Genomic DNA, 20102 nt, shown 5'->3' with positions numbered 1-20102 from the left:
TCCTCTGAGGGTCAGTCCTCTTTTGGTTTCGGCATGCATGGGTGGTCCAGAGCTCCAGACGTTGAGGAAGACATTGGCCGGCCCGGCATGATTTCCTAGTGGGTGTTAGGCGGTAGGGTTCAGCCGTACTAGGAGGTTCTGGGCCGTGGCACAGGAGAATAGCTTTCCTCCTCTTGTGGACTGGAGACTTTTTTGCCAAGGCGAGTAGCACCGTGCTGGTCTGCTGGGTGTTCCAGAGAAAAATTGAGGTCCACTTTCGTCGGAACGCGGAGCCGGGCCCAGCTCAAAGCATGGGAGACCCTGCTTTAATGCACAGGGGCGTGGTGTTTCCGGGAGTCTGATGGGTTTTCTCTTCTCCTGGAAATGCTACAGTGTTGCCAGTGGTATTGCCACACAATGTTGGCTGGAGCCACGGTCCACCAGGGGAAGGAAGGGTGGGTCTCCAGAGGGACCAGTGCCTGGATGAGTAGATGGACATAGAGGGAATGCACATGGAGAAACTGGGTCTTACCGCAAGCGGGTACTTTTGCTGCCACTTCTGTTAATGGATCCTCCTGATAGATGGTTGGCTCTCGAGTTGGGGCATCAGAAGTGCTTCAGGAAAAAGCCTTAGTATCCTTGTGTGCTTTTGGTCCGCCCGTGAGGCTGCATGCATGGTGGTTGCTGTGCATTCTGAAAGAGCATATAGGCAGTTTGGATCCCGAATGAGCCACCCAGGTGGCAGACCTCAGGGATGACTTCTCTTGTAGGAGGCACCTGCAAACCCGAGAAGTCAGCTTCTAGTTTTTGAGCTTAGGACAGCCGCGAACGGTTTGGGTAGTGGAAAGGCCTAAGTGGGTCCAAAGTAGTGCGCAAGGATTGTTGCCTGTGCCTGAAGGAGGTAGAGAGTGATGAAATTCCCCTCTGTGCCAAGTGCCTTTCATAGGCGCTGGACAGGCGCTGAGGGTCTCCTCTCCTGCACAAGTTGTGGGGTTCAGGCATTGGAACGTGTGGGTGGGGCCGGAGCTCCTGTTGGAATGGACGTCACCTGGGGCTCCCAGATGCCCGTGGCGATGGCCCAGAAAGGCAGGAGGTTTCCAGAGGACGTGCTTTCTCAAGTTCGCCCTTTCTTGCTTGGACATCCCGTGGAGGGAAGGAGTCAGGGTCAGATTGGTTTGCAGAGTTGGATGGAGATTCTCAGATGGGTTTCCTGTGGCTGGAAGAGTTTGTTGGGCAGCTTAAGAGCCACATGGGAACTGAGCTCAGGCCGGCATGGCGAGGGCAAGTGAAAAGGCTGCAGTCCCTAAAGAGTGTGAACTGAGGAGCAGCAGGCTGCGGAGCAGGCCAGTCATGGTTGTTTTTCATGGGCAACCCTCTCTTTTGTCTCCTTGCATACGCATGGCAGGTCGTGTTTCCACGGAAGGAGTGAAAGGTTGCCACCGGCTCCTCTGGCTGTGGGAAGATGCCCAGGGAGGACGGGGAACACCCGCATGCCCGTGCCCTCTGTTTCCTGAGTGTGGCCCTTCGTAGCTGAGGATGGTAAGCGTCTCCTGGCCCCAAGTCACCGAGGTTGCTCCTTGCCGGGTGAGGGTCACAAGCGTGGATCGATGATGACTCCCACAAAAACATTCCTTGGAAGCTGAACAAAATGAGTGAAAACTCTATACCGTCTCTCTCATCGAAACTGAGGTCCACCACGTAGACGTAGGGGGCTGCAGTGAGCTGGGTGGTGGAGGGGAGAACCCTGTGGCCCTTTTTGGACGGGGGCTGTGTCAGAATGGACCCTGGAAGGGAAGGCCCATTTCAGCCGAGTTCACCTGGCGTTAGGACCCCGAGCCTGTAGTCCTCTGAGGGTCAGTCCTCTTTTGGTTTCGGCATGCATGGGTGCTCCAGAGCTCCAGACGTTGAGGAAGACATTGGCCTGCCCGGCATGATTTCCTAGTGGGTATTCGGCGGTAGGGTTCAGCCGTACTAGGAGGTTCTGGGCCGTGGCACAGGAGAATAGCTTTCCTCCTCTTGTGGACTGGAGACGTTTTTGCCAAGGCGAGTAGCACCGTGCTGGTCTGCTGGGTGTTCCAGAGAAAAATTGAGGTCCACTTTCGTCGGAAGGCGGAGCCGGGCCCAGCTCAAAGCATGGGAGACCCTGCTTTAGTGCACAGGGGCGTGGTGTTTCCGGGAGTCTGATGGGTTTTCTCTTCTCCTGGAAATGCTACAGTGTTGCCAGTGGTATTGCCACACAATGTTGGCTGGAGCCACGGTCCACCAGGGGAAGGAAGGGTGGGTCTCCAGAGGGACCAGTGCCTGGATGAGTAGATGGACATAGAGGGAATGCACATGGAGAAACTGGGTCTTACCGCAAGCAGGTACTTTTGCTGCCACTTCTGTTAATGGATCCTCCTGATAGATGGTTGGCTCTCGAGTTGGGGCATCAGAAGTGCTTCAGGAAAAAGCCTTAGTATCCTTGTGTGCTTTTGGTCCGCCCGTGAGGCTGCATGCATGGTGGTTGCTGTGCATTCTGAAAGAGCATATAGGCAGTTTGGATCCCGAATGAGCCACCGTTGTGGCAGACCTCAGGGATGACTTCTCTTGTAGGAGGCGCCTGCGAACCCGAGACGTCAGCTTCTAGTTTTTGAGCATAGGACAGCCGCGAACGGTTTGGGTAGTGGAAAGGCCTAAGTGGGTCCAAATTAGTGCGCAAGGATTGTTGCCTGTGCCTTAAGGAGGTAGAGAGTGATGAAATTCCCCTCTGTGCCAAGTGCCTTTCATAGGCGCTGGACAGGCGCTGAGGGTCTCCTCTCCTGCACAAGTTGTGGGGTTCAGGCATTGGAACGTGTGGGTGGGGCCGGAGCTCCTGTTGGAATGGACGTCACCTGGGGCTCCCAGATGCCCGTGGCGATGGCCCAGAAAGGCAGGAGGTTTCCAGAGGACGTGCTTTCTCAAGTTCGCCCTTTCTTGCTTGGACATCCCGTGGAGGGAAGGAGTCAGGGTCAGATTGGTTTGCAGAGTTGGATGGAGATTCTCAGATGGGTTTCCTGTGGCTGGAAGAGTTTGTTGGGCAGCTTAAGAGCCACATGGGAACTGAGCTCAGGCCGGCATGGCGAGGGCAACTGAAAAGGCTGCAGTCCCTAAAGAGTGTGAACTGAGGAGCAGCAGGCTGCGGAGCAGGCCAGTCATGGTTGTTTTTCATGGGCATCCCTCTCTTTTGTCTCCTTGCATACGCATGGCAGGTCGTGTTTCCACGGAAGGAGTGAAAGGTTGCCACCGGCTCCTCTGGCTGTGGGAAGATGCCCAGGGAGGACGGGGAACACCCGCATGCCCGTGCCCTCTGTTTCCTGAGTGTGGCCCTTCGTAGCTGAGGATGGTAAGCGTCTCCTGGCCCCAAGTCACCGAGGTTGCTCCTTGCCGGGTGAGGGTCACAAGCGTGGATCGATGATGACTCCCACAAAAACATTCCTTGGAAGCTGAACAAAATGAGTGAAAACTCTATACCGTCTCTCTCATCGAAAGTGAGGTCCACCACGTAGACGTAGGGGGCTGCAGTGAGCTGGGTGGTGGAGGGGAGAACCCTGTGGCCCTTTTTGGACGGGGGCTGTGTCAGAATGGACCCTGGAAGGGAAGGCCCATTTCAGCCGAGTTCACCTGGCGTTAGGACCCCGAGCCTGTAGTCCTCTGAGGGTCAGTCCTCTTTTGGTTTCGGCATGCATGGGTGGTCCAGAGCTCCAGACGTTGAGGAAGACATTGGCCGGCCCGGCATGATTTCCTAGTGGGTGTTAGGCGGTAGGGTTCAGCCGTACTAGGAGGTTCTGGGCCGTGGCACAGGAGAATAGCTTTCCTCCTCTTGTGGACTGGAGACTTTTTTGCCAAGGCGAGTAGCACCGTGCTGGTCTGCTGGGTGTTCCAGAGAAAAATTGAGGTCCACTTTCGTCGGAAGGCGGAGCCGGGCCCAGCTCAAAGCATGGGAGACCCTGCTTTAGTGCACAGGGGCGTGGTGTTTCCGGGAGTCTGATGGGTTTTCTCTTCTCCTGAAAATGCTACAGTGTTGCCAGTGGTATAGCCACACAATGTTGGCTGGAGCCAGGGTCCACCAGGGGAAGGAAGGGTGGGTCTCCAGAGGGACCAGTGCCTGGATGAGTAGATGGACATAGAGGGAATGCACATGGAGAAACTGGGTCTTACCGCAAGCGGGTACTTTTGCTGCCACTTCTGTTAATGGATCCTCCTGATAGATGGTTGGCTCTCGAGTTGGGGCATCAGAAGTGCTTCAGGAAAAAGCCTTAGTATCCTTGTGTGCTTTTGGTCCGCCCGTGAGGCTGCATGCATGGTGGTTGCTGTGCATTCTGAAAGAGCATATAGGCAGTTTGGATCCCGAATGAGCCATCCAGGTGGCAGACCTCAGGGATGACTTCTCTTGTAGGAGGCACCTGCAAACCCGAGACGTCAGCTTCTAGTTTTTGAGCTTAGGACAGCCGCGAACGGTTTGGGTAGTGGAAAGGCCTAAGTGGGTCCAAAGTAGTGCGCAAGGATTGTTGCCTGTGCCTGAAGGAGGTAGAGAGTGATGAAATTCCCCTCTGTGCCAAGTGCCTTTCATAGGCGCTGGACAGGCGCTGAGGGTCTCCTCTCCTGCACAAGTTGTGGGGTTCAGGCATTGGAACGTGTGGGTGGGGCCGGAGCTCCTGTTGGAATGGACGTCACCTGGGGCTCCCAGATGCCCGTGGCGATGGCCCAGAAAGACAGGAGGTTTCCAGAGGACGTGCTTTCTCAAGTTCGCCCTTTCTTGCTTGGACATCCCGTGGAGGGAAGGAGTCAGGGTCAGATTGGTTTGCAGAGTTGGATGGAGATTCTCAGATGGGTTTCCTGTGGCTGGAAGAGTTTGTTGGGCAGCTTAAGAGCCACATGGGAACTGAGCTCAGGCCGGCATGGCGAGGGCAAGTGAAAAGGCTGCAGTCCCTAAAGAGTGTGAACTGAGGAGCAGCAGGCTGCGGAGCAGGCCAGTCATGGTTGTTTTTCATGGGCAACCCTCTCTTTTGTCTCCTTGCATACGCATGGCAGGTCGTGTTTCCACGGAAGGAGTGAAAGGTTGCCACCGGCTCCTCTGGCTGTGGGAAGATGCCCAGGGAGGACGGGGAACACCCGCATGCCCGTGCCCTCTGTTTCCTGAGTGTGGCCCTTCGTAGCTGAGGATGGTAAGCGTCTCCTGGCCCCAAGTCACCGAGGTTGCTCCTTGCCGGGTGAGGGTCACAAGCGTGGATCGATGATGACTCCCACAAAAACATTCCTTGGAAGCTGAACAAAATGAGTGAAAACTCTATACCGTCTCTCTCATCGAAACTGAGGTCCACCACGTAGACGTAGGGGGCTGCAGTGAGCTGGGTGGTGGAGGGGAGAACCCTGTGGCCCTTTTTGGACGGGGCTGTGTCAGAATGGACCCTGGAAGGGAAGGCCCATTTCAGCCGAGTTCACCTGGCGTTAGGACCCCGAGCCTGTAGTCCTCTGAGGGTCAGTCCTCTTTTGGTTTCGGCATGCATGGGTGCTCCAGAGCTCCAGACGTTGAGGAAGACATTGGCCTGCCCGGCATGATTTCCTAGTGGGTATTCGGCGGTAGGGTTCAGCCGTACTAGGAGGTTCTGGGCCGTGGCACAGGAGAATAGCTTTCCTCCTCTTGTGGACTGGAGACGTTTTTGCCAAGGCGAGTAGCACCGTGCTGGTCTGCTGGGTGTTCCAGAGAAAAATTGAGGTCCACTTTCGTCGGAACGCGGAGCCGGGCCCAGCTCAAAGCATGGGAGACCCTGCTTTAGTGCACAGGGGCGTGGTGTTTCCGGGAGTCTGATGGGTTTTCTCTTCTCCTGGAAATGCTACAGTGTTGCCAGTGGTATAGCCACACAATGTTGGCTGGAGCCACGGTCCACCAGGGGAAGGAAGGGTGGGTCTCCAGAGGGACCAGTGCCTGGATGAGTAGATGGACATAGAGGGAATGCACATGGAGAAACTGGGTCTTACCGCAAGCAGGTACTTTTGCTGCCACTTCTGTTAATGGATCCTCCTGATAGATGGTTGGCTCTCGAGTTGGGGCATCAGAAGTGCTTCAGGAAAAAGCCTTAGTATCCTTGTGTGCTTTTGATCCGCCCGTGAGGCTGCATGCATGGTGGTTGCTGTGCATTCTGAAAGAGCATATAGGCAGTTTGGATGCCGAATGAGCCACCGTTGTGGCAGACCTCAGGGATGACTTCTCTTGTAGGAGGCGCCTGCGAACCCGAGACGTCAGCTTCTAGTTTTTGAGCATAGGACAGCCGCGAACGGTTTGGGTAGTGGAAAGGCCTAAGTGGGTCCAAAGTAGTGCGCAAGGATTGTTGCCTGTGCCTGAAGGAGGTAGAGAGTGATGAAATTCCCCTCTGTGCCAAGTGCCTTTCATAGGCGCTGGACAGGCGCTGAGGGTCTCCTCTCCTGCACAAGTTGTGGGGTTCAGGCATTGGAACGTGTGGGTGGGGCCGGAGCTCCTGTTGGAATGGACGTCACCTGGGGCTCCCAGATGCCCGTGGCGATGGCCCAGAAAGGCAGGAGGTTTCCAGAGGACGTGCTTTCTCAAGTTCGCCCTTTCTTGCTTGGACATCCCGTGGAGGGAAGGAGTCAGGGTCAGATTGGTTTGCAGAGTTGGATGGAGATTCTCAGATGGGTTTCCTGTGGCTGGAAGAGTTTGTTGGGCAGCTTAAGAGCCACATGGGAACTGAGCTCAGGCCGGCATGGCGAGGGCAAGTGAAAAGGCTGCAGTCCCTAAAGAGTGTGAACTGAGGAGCAGCAGGCTGCGGAGCAGGCCAGTCATGGTTGTTTTTCATGGGCATCCCTCTCTTTTGTCTCCTTGCATACGCATGGCAGGTCGTGTTTCCACGGAAGGAGTGAAAGGTTGCCGCCGGCTCCTCTGGCTGTGGGAAGATGCCCAGGGAGGACGGGGAACACCCGCATGCCCGTGCCCTCTGTTTCCTGAGTGTGGCCCTTCGTAGCTGAGGATGGTAAGCGTCTCCTGGCCCCAAGTCACCGAGGTTGCTCCTTGCCGAGTGAGGGTCACAAGCGTGGATCGATGATGACTCCCACAAAAACATTCCTTGGAAGCTGAACAAAATGAGTGAAAACTCTATACCGTCTCTCTCATCGAAAGTGAGGTCCACCACGTAGACGTAGGGGGCTGCAGTGAGCTGGGTGGTGGAGGGGAGAACCCTGTGGCCCTTTTTGGACGGGGGCTGTGTCAGAATGGACCCTGGAAGGGAAGGCCCTTTTCAGCCGAGTTCACCTGGCGTTAGGACCCCGAGCCTGTAGTCCTCTGAGGGTCAGTCCTCTTTTGGTTTCGGCATGCATGGGTGGTCCAGAGCTCCAGACGTTGAGGAAGACATTGGCCGGCCCGGCATGATTTCCTAGTGGGTGTTAGGCGGTAGGGTTCAGCCGTACTAGGAGGTTCTGGGCCGTGGCACAGGAGAATAGCTTTCCTCCTCTTGTGGACTGGAGACGTTTTTGCCAAGGCGAGTAGCACCGTGCTGGTCTGCTGGGTGTTCCAGAGAAAAATTGAGGTCCACTTTCGTCGGAAGGCGGAGCCGGGCCCAGCTCAAAGCATGGGAGACCCTGCTTTAGTGCACAGGGGCGTGGTGTTTCCGGGAGTCTGATGGGTTTTCGCTTCTCCTGGAAATGCTACAGTGTTGCCAGTGGTATTGCCACACAATGTTGGCTGGAGCCACGGTCCACCAGGGGAAGGAAGGGTGGGTCTCCAGAGGGACCAGTGCCTGGATGAGTAGATGGACATAGAGGGAATGCACATGGAGAAACTGGGTCTTACCGCAAGCGGGTACTTTTGCTGCCACTTCTGTTAATGGATCCTCCTGATAGATGGTTGGCTCTCGAGTTGGGGCATCAGAAGTGCTTCAGGAAAAAGCCTTAGTATCCTTGTGTGCTTTTGGTCCGCCCGTGAGGCTGCATGCATGGTGGTTGCTGTGCATTCTGAAAGAGCATATAGGCAGTTTGGATGCCGAATGAGCCACCGTTGTGGCAGACCTCAGGGATGACTTCTCTTGTAGGAGGCGCCTGCGAACCCGAGACGTCAGCTTCTACTTTTTGAGCATAGGACAGCCGCGAACGGTTTGGGTAGTGGAAAGGCCTAAGTGGGTCCAAATTAGTGCGCAAGGATTGTTGCCTGTGCCTGAAGGAGGTAGAGAGTGATGAAATTCCCCTCTGTGCCAAGTGCCTTTCATAGGCGCTGGACAGGCGCTGAGGGTCTCCTCTCCTGCACAAGTTGTGGGGTTCAGGCATTGGAACGTGTGGGTGGGCCGGAGCTCCTGTTGGAATGGACGTCACCTGGGGCTCCCAGATGCCCGTGGCGATGGCCCAGAAAGGCAGGAGGTTTCCAGAGGACGTGCTTTCTCAAGTTCGCCCTTTCTTGCTTGGACATCCCGTGGAGGGAAGGAGTCAGGGTCAGATTGGTTTGCAGAGTTGGATGGAGATTCTCAGATGGGGTTTCCTGTGGCTGGAAGAGTTTGTTGGGCAGCTTAAGAGCCACATGGGAACTGAGCTCAGGCCGGCATGGCGAGGGCAAGTGAAAAGGCTGCAGTCCCTAAAGAGTGTGAACTGAGGAGCAGCAGGCTGCGGAGCAGGCCAGTCATGGTTGTTTTTCATGGGCATCCCTCTCTTTTGTCTCCTTGCATACGCATGGCAGGTCGTGTTTCCACGGAAGGAGTGAAAGGTTGCCGCCGGCTCCTCTGGCTGTGGGAAGATGCCCAGGGAGGACGGGGAACACCCGCATGCCCGTGCCCTCTGTTTCCTGAGTGTGGCCCTTCGTAGCTGAGGATGGTAAGCGTCTCCTGGCCCCAAGTCACCGAGGTTGCTCCTTGCCGGGTGAGGGTCACAAGCGTGGATCGATGATGACTCCCACAAAAACATTCCTTGGAAGCTGAACAAAATGAGTGAAAACTCTATACCGTCTCTCTCATCGAAAGTGAGGTCCACCACGTAGACGTAGGGGGCTGCAGTGAGCTGGGTGGTGGAGGGGAGAACCCTGTGGCCCTTTTTGGACGGGGCTGTGTCAGAATGGACCCTGGAAGGGAAGGCCCTTTTCAGCCGAGTTCACCTGGCGTTAGGACCCCGAGCCTGTAGTCCTCTGAGGGTCAGTCCTCTTTTGGTTTCGGCATGCATGGGTGGTCCAGAGCTCCAGACGTTGAGGAAGACATTGGCCGGCCCGGCATGATTTCCTAGTGGGTGTTAGGCGGTAGGGTTCAGCCGTACTAGGAGGTTCTGGGCCGTGGCACAGGAGAATAGCTTTCCTCCTCTTGTGGACTGGAGACTTTTTTGCCAAGGCGAGTAGCACCGTGCTGGTCTGCTGGGTGTTCCAGAGAAAAATTGAGGTCCACTTTCGTCGGAACGCGGAGCCGGGCCCAGCTCAAAGCATGGGAGACCCTGCTTTAATGCACAGGGGCGTGGTGTTTCCGGGAGTCTGATGGGTTTTCTCTTCTCCTGGAAATGCTACAGTGTTGCCAGTGGTATTGCCACACAATGTTGGCTGGAGCCACGGTCCACCAGGGGAAGGAAGGGTGGGTCTCCAGAGGGACCAGTGCCTGGATGAGTAGATGGACATAGAGGGAATGCACATGGAGAAACTGGGTCTTACCGCAAGCAGGTACTTTTGCTGCCACTTCTGTTAATGGATCCTCCTGATAGATGGTTGGCTCTCGAGTTGGGGCATCAGAAGTGCTTCAGGAAAAAGCCTTAGTATCCTTGTGTGCTTTTGGTCCGCCCGTGAGGCTGCATGCATGGTGGTTGCTGTGCATTCTGAAAGAGCATATAGGCAGTTTGGATCCCGAATGAGCCACCGTGGTGGCAGACCTCAGGGATGACTTCTCTTGTAGGAGGCACCTGCAAACCCGAGACGTCAGCTTCTAGTTTTTGAGCTTAGGACAGCCGCGAATGGTTTGGGTAGTGGAAAGGCCTAAGTGGGTCCAAAGTAGTGCGCAAGGATTGTTGCCTGTGCCTGAAGGAGGTAGAGAGTGATGAAATTCCCCTCTGTGCCAAGTGCCTTTCATAGGCGCTGGACAGGCGCTGAGGGTCTCCTCTCCTGCACAAGTTGTGGGGTTCAGGCATTGGAACGTGTGGGTGGGGCCGGAGCTCCTGTTGGAATGGACGTCACCTGGGGCTCCCAGATGCCCGTGGCGATGGCCCAGAAAGGCAGGAGGTTTCCAGAGGACGTGCTTTCTCAAGTTCGCCCTTTCTTGCTTGGACATCCCGTGGAGGGAAGGAGTCAGGGTCAGATTGGTTTGCAGAGTTGGATGGAGATTCTCAGATGGGTTTCCTGTGGCTGGAAGAGTTTGTTGGGCAGCTTAAGAGCCACATGGGAACTGAGCTCAGGCCGGCATGGCGAGGGCAAGTGAAAAGGCTGCAGTCCCTAAAGAGTGTGAACTGAGGAGCAGCAGGCTGCGGAGCAGGCCAGTCATGGTTGTTTTTCATGGGCATCCCTCTCTTTTGTCTCCTTGCATACGCATGGCAGGTCGTGTTTCCACGGAAGGAGTGAAAGGTTGCCGCCGGCTCCTCTGGCTGTGGGAAGATGCCCAGGGAGGACGGGGAACACCCGCATGCCCGTGCCCTCTGTTTCCTGAGTGTGGCCCTTCGTAGCTGAGGATGGTAAGCGTCTCCTGGCCCCAAGTCACCGAGGTTGCTCCTTGCCGGGTGAGGGTCACAAGCGTGGATCGATGATGACTCCCACAAAAACATTCCTTGGAAGCTGAACAAAATGAGTGAAAACTCTATACCGTCTCTCTCATCGAAACTGAGGTCCACCACGTAGACGTAGGGGGCTGCAGTGAGCTGGGTGGTGGAGGGGAGAACCCTGTGGCCCTTTTTGGACGGGGGCTGTGTCGGAATGGACCCTGGAAGGGAAGGCCCATTTCAGCCGAGTTCACCTGGCGTTAGGACCCCGAGCCTGTAGTCCTCTGAGGGTCAGTCCTCTTTTGGTTTTGGCATGCATGGGTGCTCCAGAGCTCCAGACGTTGAGGAAGACATTGGCCTGCCCGGCATGATTTCCTAGTGGGTATTCGGCGGTAGGGTTCAGCCGTACTAGGAGGTTCTGGGCCGTGGCACAGGAGAATAGCTTTCCTCCTCTTGTGGACTGGAGACTTTTTTGCCAAGGCGAGTAGCACCGTGCTGGTCTGCTGGGTGTTCCAGAGAAAAATTGAGGTCCACTTTCGTCGGAAGGCGGAGCCGGGCCCAGCTCAAAGCATGGGAGACCCTGCTTTAGTGCACAGGGGCGTGGTGTTTCCGGGAGTCTGATGGGTTTTCTCTTCTCCTGGAAATGCTACAGTGTTGCCAGTGGTATTGCCACACAATGTTGGCTGGAGCCACGGTCCACCAGGGGAAGGAAGGGTGGGTCTCCAGAGGGACCAGTGCCTGGATGAGTAGATGGACATAGAGGGAATGCACATGGAGAAACTGGGTCTTACCGCAAGCGGGTACTTTTGCTGCCACTTCTGTTAATGGATCCTCCTGATAGATGGTTGGCTCTCGAGTTGGGGCATCAGAAGTGCTTCAGGAAAAAGCCTTAGTATCCTTGTGTGCTTTTGGTCCGCCCGTGAGGCTGCATGCATGGTGGTTCCTGTGCATTCTGAAAGAGCATATAGGCAGTTTGGATCCCGAATGAGCCACCCAGGTGGCAGACCTCAGGGATGACTTCTCTTGTAGGAGGCACCTGCAAACCCGAGACGTCAGCTTCTAGTTTTTGAGCTTAGGACAGCCGCGAACGGTTTGGGTAGTGGAAAGGCCTAAGTGGGTCCAAAGTAGTGCGCAAGGATTGTTGCCTGTGCCTGAAGGAGGTAGAGAGTGATGAAATTCCCCTCTGTGCCAAGTGCCTTTCATAGGCGCTGGACAGGCGCTGAGGGTCTCCTCTCCTGCACAAGTTGTGGGGTTCAGGCATTGGAACGTGTGGGTGGGGCCGGAGCTCCTGTTGGAATGGACGTCACCTGGGGCTCCCAGATGCCCGTGGCGATGGCCCAGAAAGGCAGGAGGTTTCCAGAGGACGTGCTTTCTCAAGTTCGCCCTTTCTTGCTTGGACATCCCGTGGAGGGAAGGAGTCAGGGTCAGATTGGTTTGCAGAGTTGGATGGAGATTCTCAGATGGGTTTCCTGTGGCTGGAAGAGTTTGTTGGGCAGCTTAAGAGCCACATGGGAACTGAGCTCAGGCCGGCATGGCGAGGGCAAGTGAAAAGGCTGCAGTCCCTAAAGAGTGTGAACTGAGGAGCAGCAGGCTGCGGAGCAGGCCAGTCATGGTTGTTTTTCATGGGCATCCCTCTCTTTTGTCTCCTTGCATACGCATGGCAGGTCGTGTTTCCACGGAAGGAGTGAAAGGTTGCCGCCGGCTCCTCTGGCTGTGGGAAGATGCCCAGGGAGGACGGGGAACACCCGCATGCCCGTGCCCTCTGTTTCCTGAGTGTGGCCCTTCGTAGCTGAGGATGGTAAGCGTCTCCTGGCCCCAAGTCACCGAGGTTGCTCCTTGCCGGGTGAGGGTCACAAGCGTGGATCGATGATGACTCCCACAAAAACATTCCTTGGAAGCTGAACAAAATGAGTGAAAACTCTATACCGTCTCTCTCATCGAAAGTGAGGTCCACCACGTAGACGTAGGGGGCTGCAGTGAGCTGGGTGGTGGAGGGAGAACCCTGTGGCCCTTTTTGGACGGGGGCTGTGTCAGAATGGACCCTGGAAGGGAAGGCCCTTTTCAGCCGAGTTCACCTGGCGTTAGGACCCCGAGCCTGTAGTCCTCTGAGGGTCAGTCCTCTTTTGGTTTCGGCATGCATGGGTGGTCCAGAGCTCCAGACGTTGAGGAAGACATTGGCCGGCCCGGCATGATTTCCTAGTGGGTGTTAGGCGGTAGGGTTCAGCCGTACTAGGAGGTTCTGGGCCGTGGCACAGGAGAATAGCTTTCCTCCTCTTGTGGACTGGAGACTTTTTTGCCAAGGCGAGTAGCACCGTGCTGGTCTGCTGGGTGTTCCAGAGAAAAATTGAGGTCCACTTTCGTCGGAACGCGGAGCCGGGCCCAGCTCAAAGCATGGGAGACCCTGCTTTAATGCACAGGGGCGTGGTGTTTCCGGGAGTCTGATGGGTTTTCTCTTCTCCTGGAAATGCTACAGTGTTGCCAGTGGTATTGCCACACAATGTTGGCTGGAGCCACGGTCCACCAGGGGAAGGAAGGGTGGGTCTCCAGAGGGACCAGTGCCTGGATGAGTAGATGGACATAGAGGGAATGCACATGGAGAAACTGGGTCTTACCGCAAGCAGGTACTTTTGCTGCCACTTCTGTTAATGGATCCTCCTGATAGATGGTTGGCTCTCGAGTTGGGGCATCAGAAGTGCTTCAGGAAAAAGCCTTAGTATCCTTGTGTGCTTTTGGTCCGCCCGTGAGGCTGCATGCATGGTGGTTGCTGTGCATTCTGAAAGAGCATATAGGCAGTTTGGATCCCGAATGAGCCACCGTGGTGGCAGACCTCAGGGATGACTTCTCTTGTAGGAGGCACCTGCAAACCCGAGACGTCAGCTTCTAGTTTTTGAGCTTAGGACAGCCGCGAATGGTTTGGGTAGTGGAAAGGCCTAAGTGGGTCCAAAGTAGTGCGCAAGGATTGTTGCCTGTGCCTGAAGGAGGTAGAGAGTGATGAAATTCCCCTCTGTGCCAAGTGCCTTTCATAGGCGCTGGACAGGCGCTGAGGGTCTCCTCTCCTGCACAAGTTGTGGGGTTCAGGCATTGGAACGTGTGGGTGGGGCCGGAGCTCCTGTTGGAATGGACGTCACCTGGGGCTCCCAGATGCCCGTGGCGATGGCCCAGAAAGGCAGGAGGTTTCCAGAGGACGTGCTTTCTCAAGTTCGCCCTTTCTTGCTTGGACATCCCGTGGAGGGAAGGAGTCAGGGTCAGATTGGTTTGCAGAGTTGGATGGAGATTCTCAGATGGGTTTCCTGTGGCTGGAAGAGTTTGTTGGGCAGCTTAAGAGCCACATGGGAACTGAGCTCAGGCCGGCATGGCGAGGGCAAGTGAAAAGGCTGCAGTCCCTAAAGAGTGTGAACTGAGGAGCAGCAGGCTGCGGAGCAGGCCAGTCATGGTTGTTTTTCATGGGCATCCCTCTCTTTTGTCTCCTTGCATACGCATGGCAGGTCGTGTTTCCACGGAAGGAGTGAAAGGTTGCCGCCGGCTCCTCTGGCTGTGGGAAGATGCCCAGGGAGGACGGGGAACACCCGCATGCCCGTGCCCTCTGTTTCCTGAGTGTGGCCCTTCGTAGCTGAGGATGGTAAGCGTCTCCTGGCCCCAAGTCACCGAGGTTGCTCCTTGCCGGGTGAGGGTCACAAGCGTGGATCGATGATGACTCCCACAAAAACATTCCTTGGAAGCTGAACAAAATGAGTGAAAACTCTATACCGTCTCTCTCATCGAAACTGAGGTCCACCACGTAGACGTAGGGGGCTGCAGTGAGCTGGGTGGTGGAGGGGAGAACCCTGTGGCCCTTTTTGGACGGGGGCTGTGTCGGAATGGACCCTGGAAGGGAAGGCCCATTTCAGCCGAGTTCACCTGGCGTTAGGACCCCGAGCCTGTAGTCCTCTGAGGGTCAGTCCTCTTTTGGTTTTGGCATGCATGGGTGCTCCAGAGCTCCAGACGTTGAGGAAGACATTGGCCTGCCCGGCATGATTTCCTAGTGGGTATTCGGCGGTAGGGTTCAGCCGTACTAGGAGGTTCTGGGCCGTGGCACAGGAGAATAGCTTTCCTCCTCTTGTGGACTGGAGACTTTTTTGCCAAGGCGAGTAGCACCGTGCTGGTCTGCTGGGTGTTCCAGAGAAAAATTGAGGTCCACTTTCGTCGGAAGGCGGAGCCGGGCCCAGCTCAAAGCATGGGAGACCCTGCTTTAGTGCACAGGGGCGTGGTGTTTCCGGGAGTCTGATGGGTTTTCTCTTCTCCTGGAAATGCTACAGTGTTGCCAGTGGTATTGCCACACAATGTTGGCTGGAGCCACGGTCCACCAGGGGAAGGAAGGGTGGGTCTCCAGAGGGACCAGTGCCTGGATGAGTAGATGGACATAGAGGGAATGCACATGGAGAAACTGGGTCTTACCGCAAGCGGGTACTTTTGCTGCCACTTCTGTTAATGGATCCTCCTGATAGATGGTTGGCTCTCGAGTTGGGGCATCAGAAGTGCTTCAGGAAAAAGCCTTAGTATCCTTGTGTGCTTTTGGTCCGCCCGTGAGGCTGCATGCATGGTGGTTGCTGTGCATTCTGAAAGAGCATATAGGCAGTTTGGATCCCGAATGAGCCACCCAGGTGGCAGACCTCAGGGATGACTTCTCTTGTAGGAGGCACCTGCAAACCCGAGACGTCAGCTTCTAGTTTTTGAGCTTAGGACAGCCGCGAACGGTTTGGGTAGTGGAAAGGCCTAAGTGGGTCCAAAGTAGTGCGCAAGGATTGTTGCCTGTGCCTGAAGGAGGTAGAGAGTGATGAAATTCCCCTCTGTGCCAAGTGCCTTTCATAGGCGCTGGACAGGCGCTGAGGGTCTCCTCTCCTGCACAAGTTGTGGGGTTCAGGCATTGGAACGTGTGGGTGGGGCCGGAGCTCCTGTTGGAATGGACGTCACCTGGGGCTCCCAGATGCCCGTGGCGATGGCCCAGAAAGGCAGGAGGTTTCCAGAGGACGTGCTTTCTCAAGTTCGCCCTTTCTTGCTTGGACATCCCGTGGAGGGAAGGAGTCAGGGTCAGATTGGTTTGCAGAGTTGGATGGAGATTCTCAGATGGGTTTCCTGTGGCTGGAAGAGTTTGTTGGGCAGCTTAAGAGCCACATGGGAACTGAGCTCAGGCCGGCATGGCGAGGGCAAGTGAAAAGGCTGCAGTCCCTAAAGAGTGTGAACTGAGGAGCAGCAGGCTGCGGAGCAGGCCAGTCATGGTTGTTTTTCATGGGCATCCCTCTCTTTTGTCTCCTTGCATACGCATGGCAGGTCGTGTTTCCACGGAAGGAGTGAAAGGTTGCCGCCGGCTCCTCTGGCTGTGGGAAGATGCCCAGGGAGGACGGGGAACACCCGCATGCCCGTGCCCTCTGTTTCCTGAGTGTGGCCCTTCGTAGCTGAGGATGGTAAGCGTCTCCTGGCCCCAAGTCACCGAGGTTGCTCCTTGCCGGGTGAGGGTCACAAGCGTGGATCGATGATGACTCCCACAAAAACATTCCTTGGAAGCTGAACAAAATGAGTGAAAACTCTATACCGTCTCTCTCATCGAAAGTGAGGTCCACCACGTAGACGTAGGGGGCTGCAGTGAGCTGGGTGGTGGAGGGGAGAACCCTGTGGCCCTTTTTGGACGGGGGCTGTGTCAGAATGGACCCTGGAAGGGAAGGCCCTTTTCAGCCGAGTTCACCTGGCGTTAGGACCCCGAGCCTGTAGTCCTCTGAGGGTCAGTCCTCTTTTGGTTTCGGCATGCATGGGTGGTCCAGAGCTCCAGACGTTGAGGAAGACATTGGCCGGCCCGGCATGATTTCCTAGTGGGTGTTAGGCGGTAGGGTTCAGCCGTACTAGGAGGTTCTGGGCCGTGGCACAGGAGAATAGCTTTCCTCCTCTTGTGGACTGGAGACTTTTTTGCCAAGGCGAGTAGCACCGTGCTGGTCTGCTGGGTGTTCCAGAGAAAAATTGAGGTCCACTTTCGTCGGAAGGCGGAGCCGGGCCCAGCTCAAAGCATGGGAGACCCTGCTTTAATGCACAGGGGCGTGGTGTTTCCGGGAGTCTGATGGGTTTTCTCTTCTCCTGGAAATGCTACAGTGTTGCCAGTGGTATTGCCACACAATGTTGGCTGGAGCCAGGGTCCACCAGGGGAAGGAAGGGTGGGTCTCCAGAGGGACCAGTGCCTGGATGAGTAGATGGACATAGAGGGAATGCACATGGAGAAACTGGGTCTTACCGCAAGCGGGTACTTTTGCTGCCACTTCTGTTAATGGATCCTCCTGATAGATGGTTGGCTCTCGAGTTGGGGCATCAGAAGTGCTTCAGGGAAAAAGCCTTAGTATCCTTGTGTGCTTTTGGTCCGCCCGTGAGGCTGCATGCATGGTGGTTGCTGTGCATTCTGACAGAGCATATAGGCAGTTTGGATCCCGAATGAGCCACCCAGGTGGCAGACCTCAGGGATGACTTCTCTTGTAGGAGGCACCTGCAAACCCGAGACGTCAGCTTCTAGTTTTTGAGCTTAGGACAGCCGCGAACGGTTTGGGTAGTGGAAAGGCCTAAGTGGGTCCAAAGTAGTGCGCAAGGATTGTTGCCTGTGCCTGAAGGAGGTAGAGAGTGATGAAATTCCCCTCTGTGCCAAGTGCCTTTCATAGGCGCTGGACAGGCGCTGAGGGTCTCCTCTCCTGCACAAGTTGTGGGGTTCAGGCATTGGAACGTGTGGGTGGGGCCGGAGCTCCTGTTGGAATGGACGTCACCTGGGGCTCCCAGATGCCCGTGGCGATGGCCCAGAAAGGCAGGAGGTTTCCAGCGGACGTGCTTTCTCAAGTTCGCCCTTTCTTGCTTGGACATCCCGTGGAGGGAAGGAGTCAGGGTCAGATTGGTTTGCAGAGTTGGATGGAGATTCTCAGATGGGTTTCCTGTGGCTGGAAGAGTTTGTTGGGCAGCTTAAGAGCCACATGGGAACTGAGCTCAGGCCGGCATGGCGAGGGCAAGTGAAAAGGCTGCAGTCCCTAAAGAGTGTGAACTGAGGAGCAGCAGGCTGCGGAGCAGGCCAGTCATGGTTGTTTTTCATGGGCATCCCTCTCTTTTGTCTCCTTGCATACGCATGGCAGGTCGTGTTTCCACGGAAGGAGTGAAAGGTTGCCGCCGGCTCCTCTGGCTGTGGGAAGATGCCCAGGGAGGACGGGGAACACCCGCATGCCCGTGCCCTCTGTTTCCTGAGTGTGGCCCTTCGTAGCTGAGGATGGTAAGCGTCTCCTGGCCCCAAGTCACCGAGGTTGCTCCTTGCCGGGTGAGGGTCACAAGCGTGGATCGATGATGACTCCCACAAAAACATTCCTTGGAAGCTGAACAAAATGAGTGAAAACTCTATACCGTCTCTCTCATCGAAACTGAGGTCCACCACGTAGACGTAGGGGGCTGCAGTGAGCTGGGTGGTGGAGGGGAGAACCCTGTGGCCCTTTTTGGACGGGGGCTGTGTCGGAATGGACCCTGGAAGGGAAGGCCCATTTCAGCCGAGTTCACCTGGCGTTAGGACCCCGAGCCTGTAGTCCTCTGAGGGTCAGTCCTCTTTTGGTTTCGGCATGCATGGGTGCTCCAGAGCTCCAGACGTTGAGGAAGACATTGGCCGGCCCGGCATGATTTCCTAGTGGGTATTCGGCGGTAGGGTTCAGCCGTACTAGGAGGTTCTGGGCCGTGGCACAGGAGAATAGCTTTCCTCCTCTTGTGGACTGGAGACTTTTTTGCCAAGGCGAGTAGCACCGTGCTGGTCTGCTGGGTGTTCCAGAGAAAAATTGAGGTCCACTTTCGTCGGAAGGCGGAGCCGGGCCCAGCTCAAAGCATGGGAGACCCTGCTTTAGTGCACAGGGGCGTGGTGTTTCCGGGAGTCTGATGGGTTTTCTCTTCTCCTGGAAATGCTACAGTGTTGCCAGTGGTATTGCCACACAATGTTGGCTGGAGCCACGGTCCACCAGGGGAAGGAAGGGTGGGTCTCCAGAGGGACCAGTGCCTGGATGAGTAGATGGACATAGAGGGAATGCACATGGAGAAACTGGGTCTTACCGCAAGCGGGTACTTTTGCTGCCACTTCTGTTAATGGATCCTCCTGATAGATGGTTGGCTCTCGAGTTGGGGCATCAGAAGTGCTTCAGGAAAAAGCCTTAGTATCCTTGTGTGCTTTTGGTCCGCCCGTGAGGCTGCATGCATGGTGGTTGCTGTGCATTCTGAAAGAGCATATACACAGTTTGGATCCCGAATGAGCCACCGTGGTGGCAGACCTCAGGGATGACTTCTCTTGTAGGAGGCGCCTGCAAACCCGAGACGTCAGCTTCTAGTTTTTGAGCATACGACAGCCGCGAACGGTTTGGGTAGTGGAAAGGCCTAAGTGGGTCCAAATTAGTGCGCAAGGATTGTTGCCTGTGCCTGAAGGAGGTAGAGAGTGATGAAATTCCCCTCTGTGCCAAGTGCCTTTCATAGGCGCTGGACAGGCGCTGAGGGTCTCCTCTCCTGCACAAGTTGTGGGGTTCAGGCATTGGAACGTGTGGGTGGGGCCGGAGCTCCTGTTGGAATGGACGTCACCTGGGGCTCCCAGATGCCCGTGGCGATGGCCCAGAAAGGCAGGAGGTTTCCAGAGGACGTGCTTTCTCAAGTTCGCCCTTTCTTGCTTGGACATCCCGTGGAGGGAAGGAGTCAGGGTCAGATTGGTTTGCAGAGTTGGATGGAGATTCTCAGATGGGTTTCCTGTGGCTGGAAGAGTTTGTTGGGCAGCTTAAGAGCCACATGGGAACTGAGCTCAGGCCGGCATGGCGAGGGCAAGTGAAAAGGCTGCAGTCCCTAAAGAGTGTGAACTGAGGAGCAGCAGGCTGCGGAGCAGGCCAGTCATGGTTGTTTTTCATGGGCATCCCTCTCTTTTGTCTCCTTGCATACGCATGGCAGGTCGTGTTTCCACGGAAGGAGTGAAAGGTTGCCGCCGGCTCCTCTGGCTGTGGGAAGATGCCCAGGGAGGACGGGGAACACCCGCATGCCCGTGCCCTCTGTTTCCTGAGTGTGGCCCTTCGTAGCTGAGGATGGTAAGCGTCTCCTGGCCCCAAGTCACCGAGGTTGCTCCTTGCCGGGTGAGGGTCACAAGCGTGGATCGATGATGACTCCCACAAAAACATTCCTTGGAAGCTGAACAAAATGAGTGAAAACTCTATACCGTCTCTCTCATCGAAACTGAGGTCCACCACGTAGACGTAGGGGGCTGCAGTGAGCTGGGTGGTGGAAGGGAGAACCCTGTGGCCCTTTTTGGACGGGGGCTGTGTCAGAATGGACCCTGGAAGGGAAGGCCCTTTTCAGCCGAGTTCACCTGGCGTTAGGACCCCGAGCCTGTAGTCCTCTGAGGGTCAGTCCTCTTTTGGTTTCGGCATGCATGGGTGGTCCAGAGCTCCAGACGT

At 55.9% G+C, this 20102-nt stretch overlaps 11 non-coding genes across 11 annotated transcripts; all 11 read left to right on the top strand.

Moving 5' to 3' along the window:
• The first annotated feature begins 1580 nt into the window (after positions 1-1580).
• LOC144251843 (small nucleolar RNA SNORD116) lies at positions 1581-1672 on the top strand. Its single transcript, XR_013342764.1, has one exon. It is a non-coding gene; the product is annotated as a small nucleolar RNA SNORD116 (small nucleolar RNA).
• Positions 1673-3402: 1730 nt separating this feature from the next.
• On the top strand, positions 3403-3494 carry LOC144251882 (small nucleolar RNA SNORD116). Its single transcript, XR_013342803.1, has one exon. It is a non-coding gene; the product is annotated as a small nucleolar RNA SNORD116 (small nucleolar RNA).
• A 1730-nt stretch (positions 3495-5224) lies between these two features.
• Positions 5225-5316, top strand: LOC144251886 (small nucleolar RNA SNORD116). Its single transcript, XR_013342807.1, has one exon. It is a non-coding gene; the product is annotated as a small nucleolar RNA SNORD116 (small nucleolar RNA).
• Positions 5317-7045: 1729 nt separating this feature from the next.
• On the top strand, positions 7046-7137 carry LOC144251881 (small nucleolar RNA SNORD116). The gene has a single exon (XR_013342802.1). It is a non-coding gene; the product is annotated as a small nucleolar RNA SNORD116 (small nucleolar RNA).
• Positions 7138-8867: 1730 nt separating this feature from the next.
• On the top strand, positions 8868-8959 carry LOC144251880 (small nucleolar RNA SNORD116). Its single transcript, XR_013342801.1, has one exon. It is a non-coding gene; the product is annotated as a small nucleolar RNA SNORD116 (small nucleolar RNA).
• A 1729-nt stretch (positions 8960-10688) lies between these two features.
• LOC144251875 (small nucleolar RNA SNORD116) lies at positions 10689-10780 on the top strand. Its single transcript, XR_013342796.1, has one exon. It is a non-coding gene; the product is annotated as a small nucleolar RNA SNORD116 (small nucleolar RNA).
• A 1730-nt stretch (positions 10781-12510) lies between these two features.
• Positions 12511-12602, top strand: LOC144251879 (small nucleolar RNA SNORD116). The gene has a single exon (XR_013342800.1). It is a non-coding gene; the product is annotated as a small nucleolar RNA SNORD116 (small nucleolar RNA).
• Positions 12603-14331: 1729 nt separating this feature from the next.
• On the top strand, positions 14332-14423 carry LOC144251864 (small nucleolar RNA SNORD116). The gene has a single exon (XR_013342785.1). It is a non-coding gene; the product is annotated as a small nucleolar RNA SNORD116 (small nucleolar RNA).
• Positions 14424-16153: 1730 nt separating this feature from the next.
• Positions 16154-16245, top strand: LOC144251878 (small nucleolar RNA SNORD116). The gene has a single exon (XR_013342799.1). It is a non-coding gene; the product is annotated as a small nucleolar RNA SNORD116 (small nucleolar RNA).
• A 1731-nt stretch (positions 16246-17976) lies between these two features.
• Positions 17977-18068, top strand: LOC144251853 (small nucleolar RNA SNORD116). Its single transcript, XR_013342774.1, has one exon. It is a non-coding gene; the product is annotated as a small nucleolar RNA SNORD116 (small nucleolar RNA).
• Positions 18069-19798: 1730 nt separating this feature from the next.
• LOC144251842 (small nucleolar RNA SNORD116) lies at positions 19799-19890 on the top strand. The gene has a single exon (XR_013342763.1). It is a non-coding gene; the product is annotated as a small nucleolar RNA SNORD116 (small nucleolar RNA).
• Positions 19891-20102: the final 212 nt, after the last annotated feature.

This window comes from Urocitellus parryii, unplaced genomic scaffold, assembly GCF_045843805.1.
Source record: "Urocitellus parryii isolate mUroPar1 unplaced genomic scaffold, mUroPar1.hap1 Scaffold_2447, whole genome shotgun sequence".
Classification (NCBI taxonomy): Eukaryota; Metazoa; Chordata; class Mammalia; order Rodentia; family Sciuridae; genus Urocitellus; species Urocitellus parryii.
This window is presented reverse-complemented; position numbering and strand designations above follow the sequence as displayed.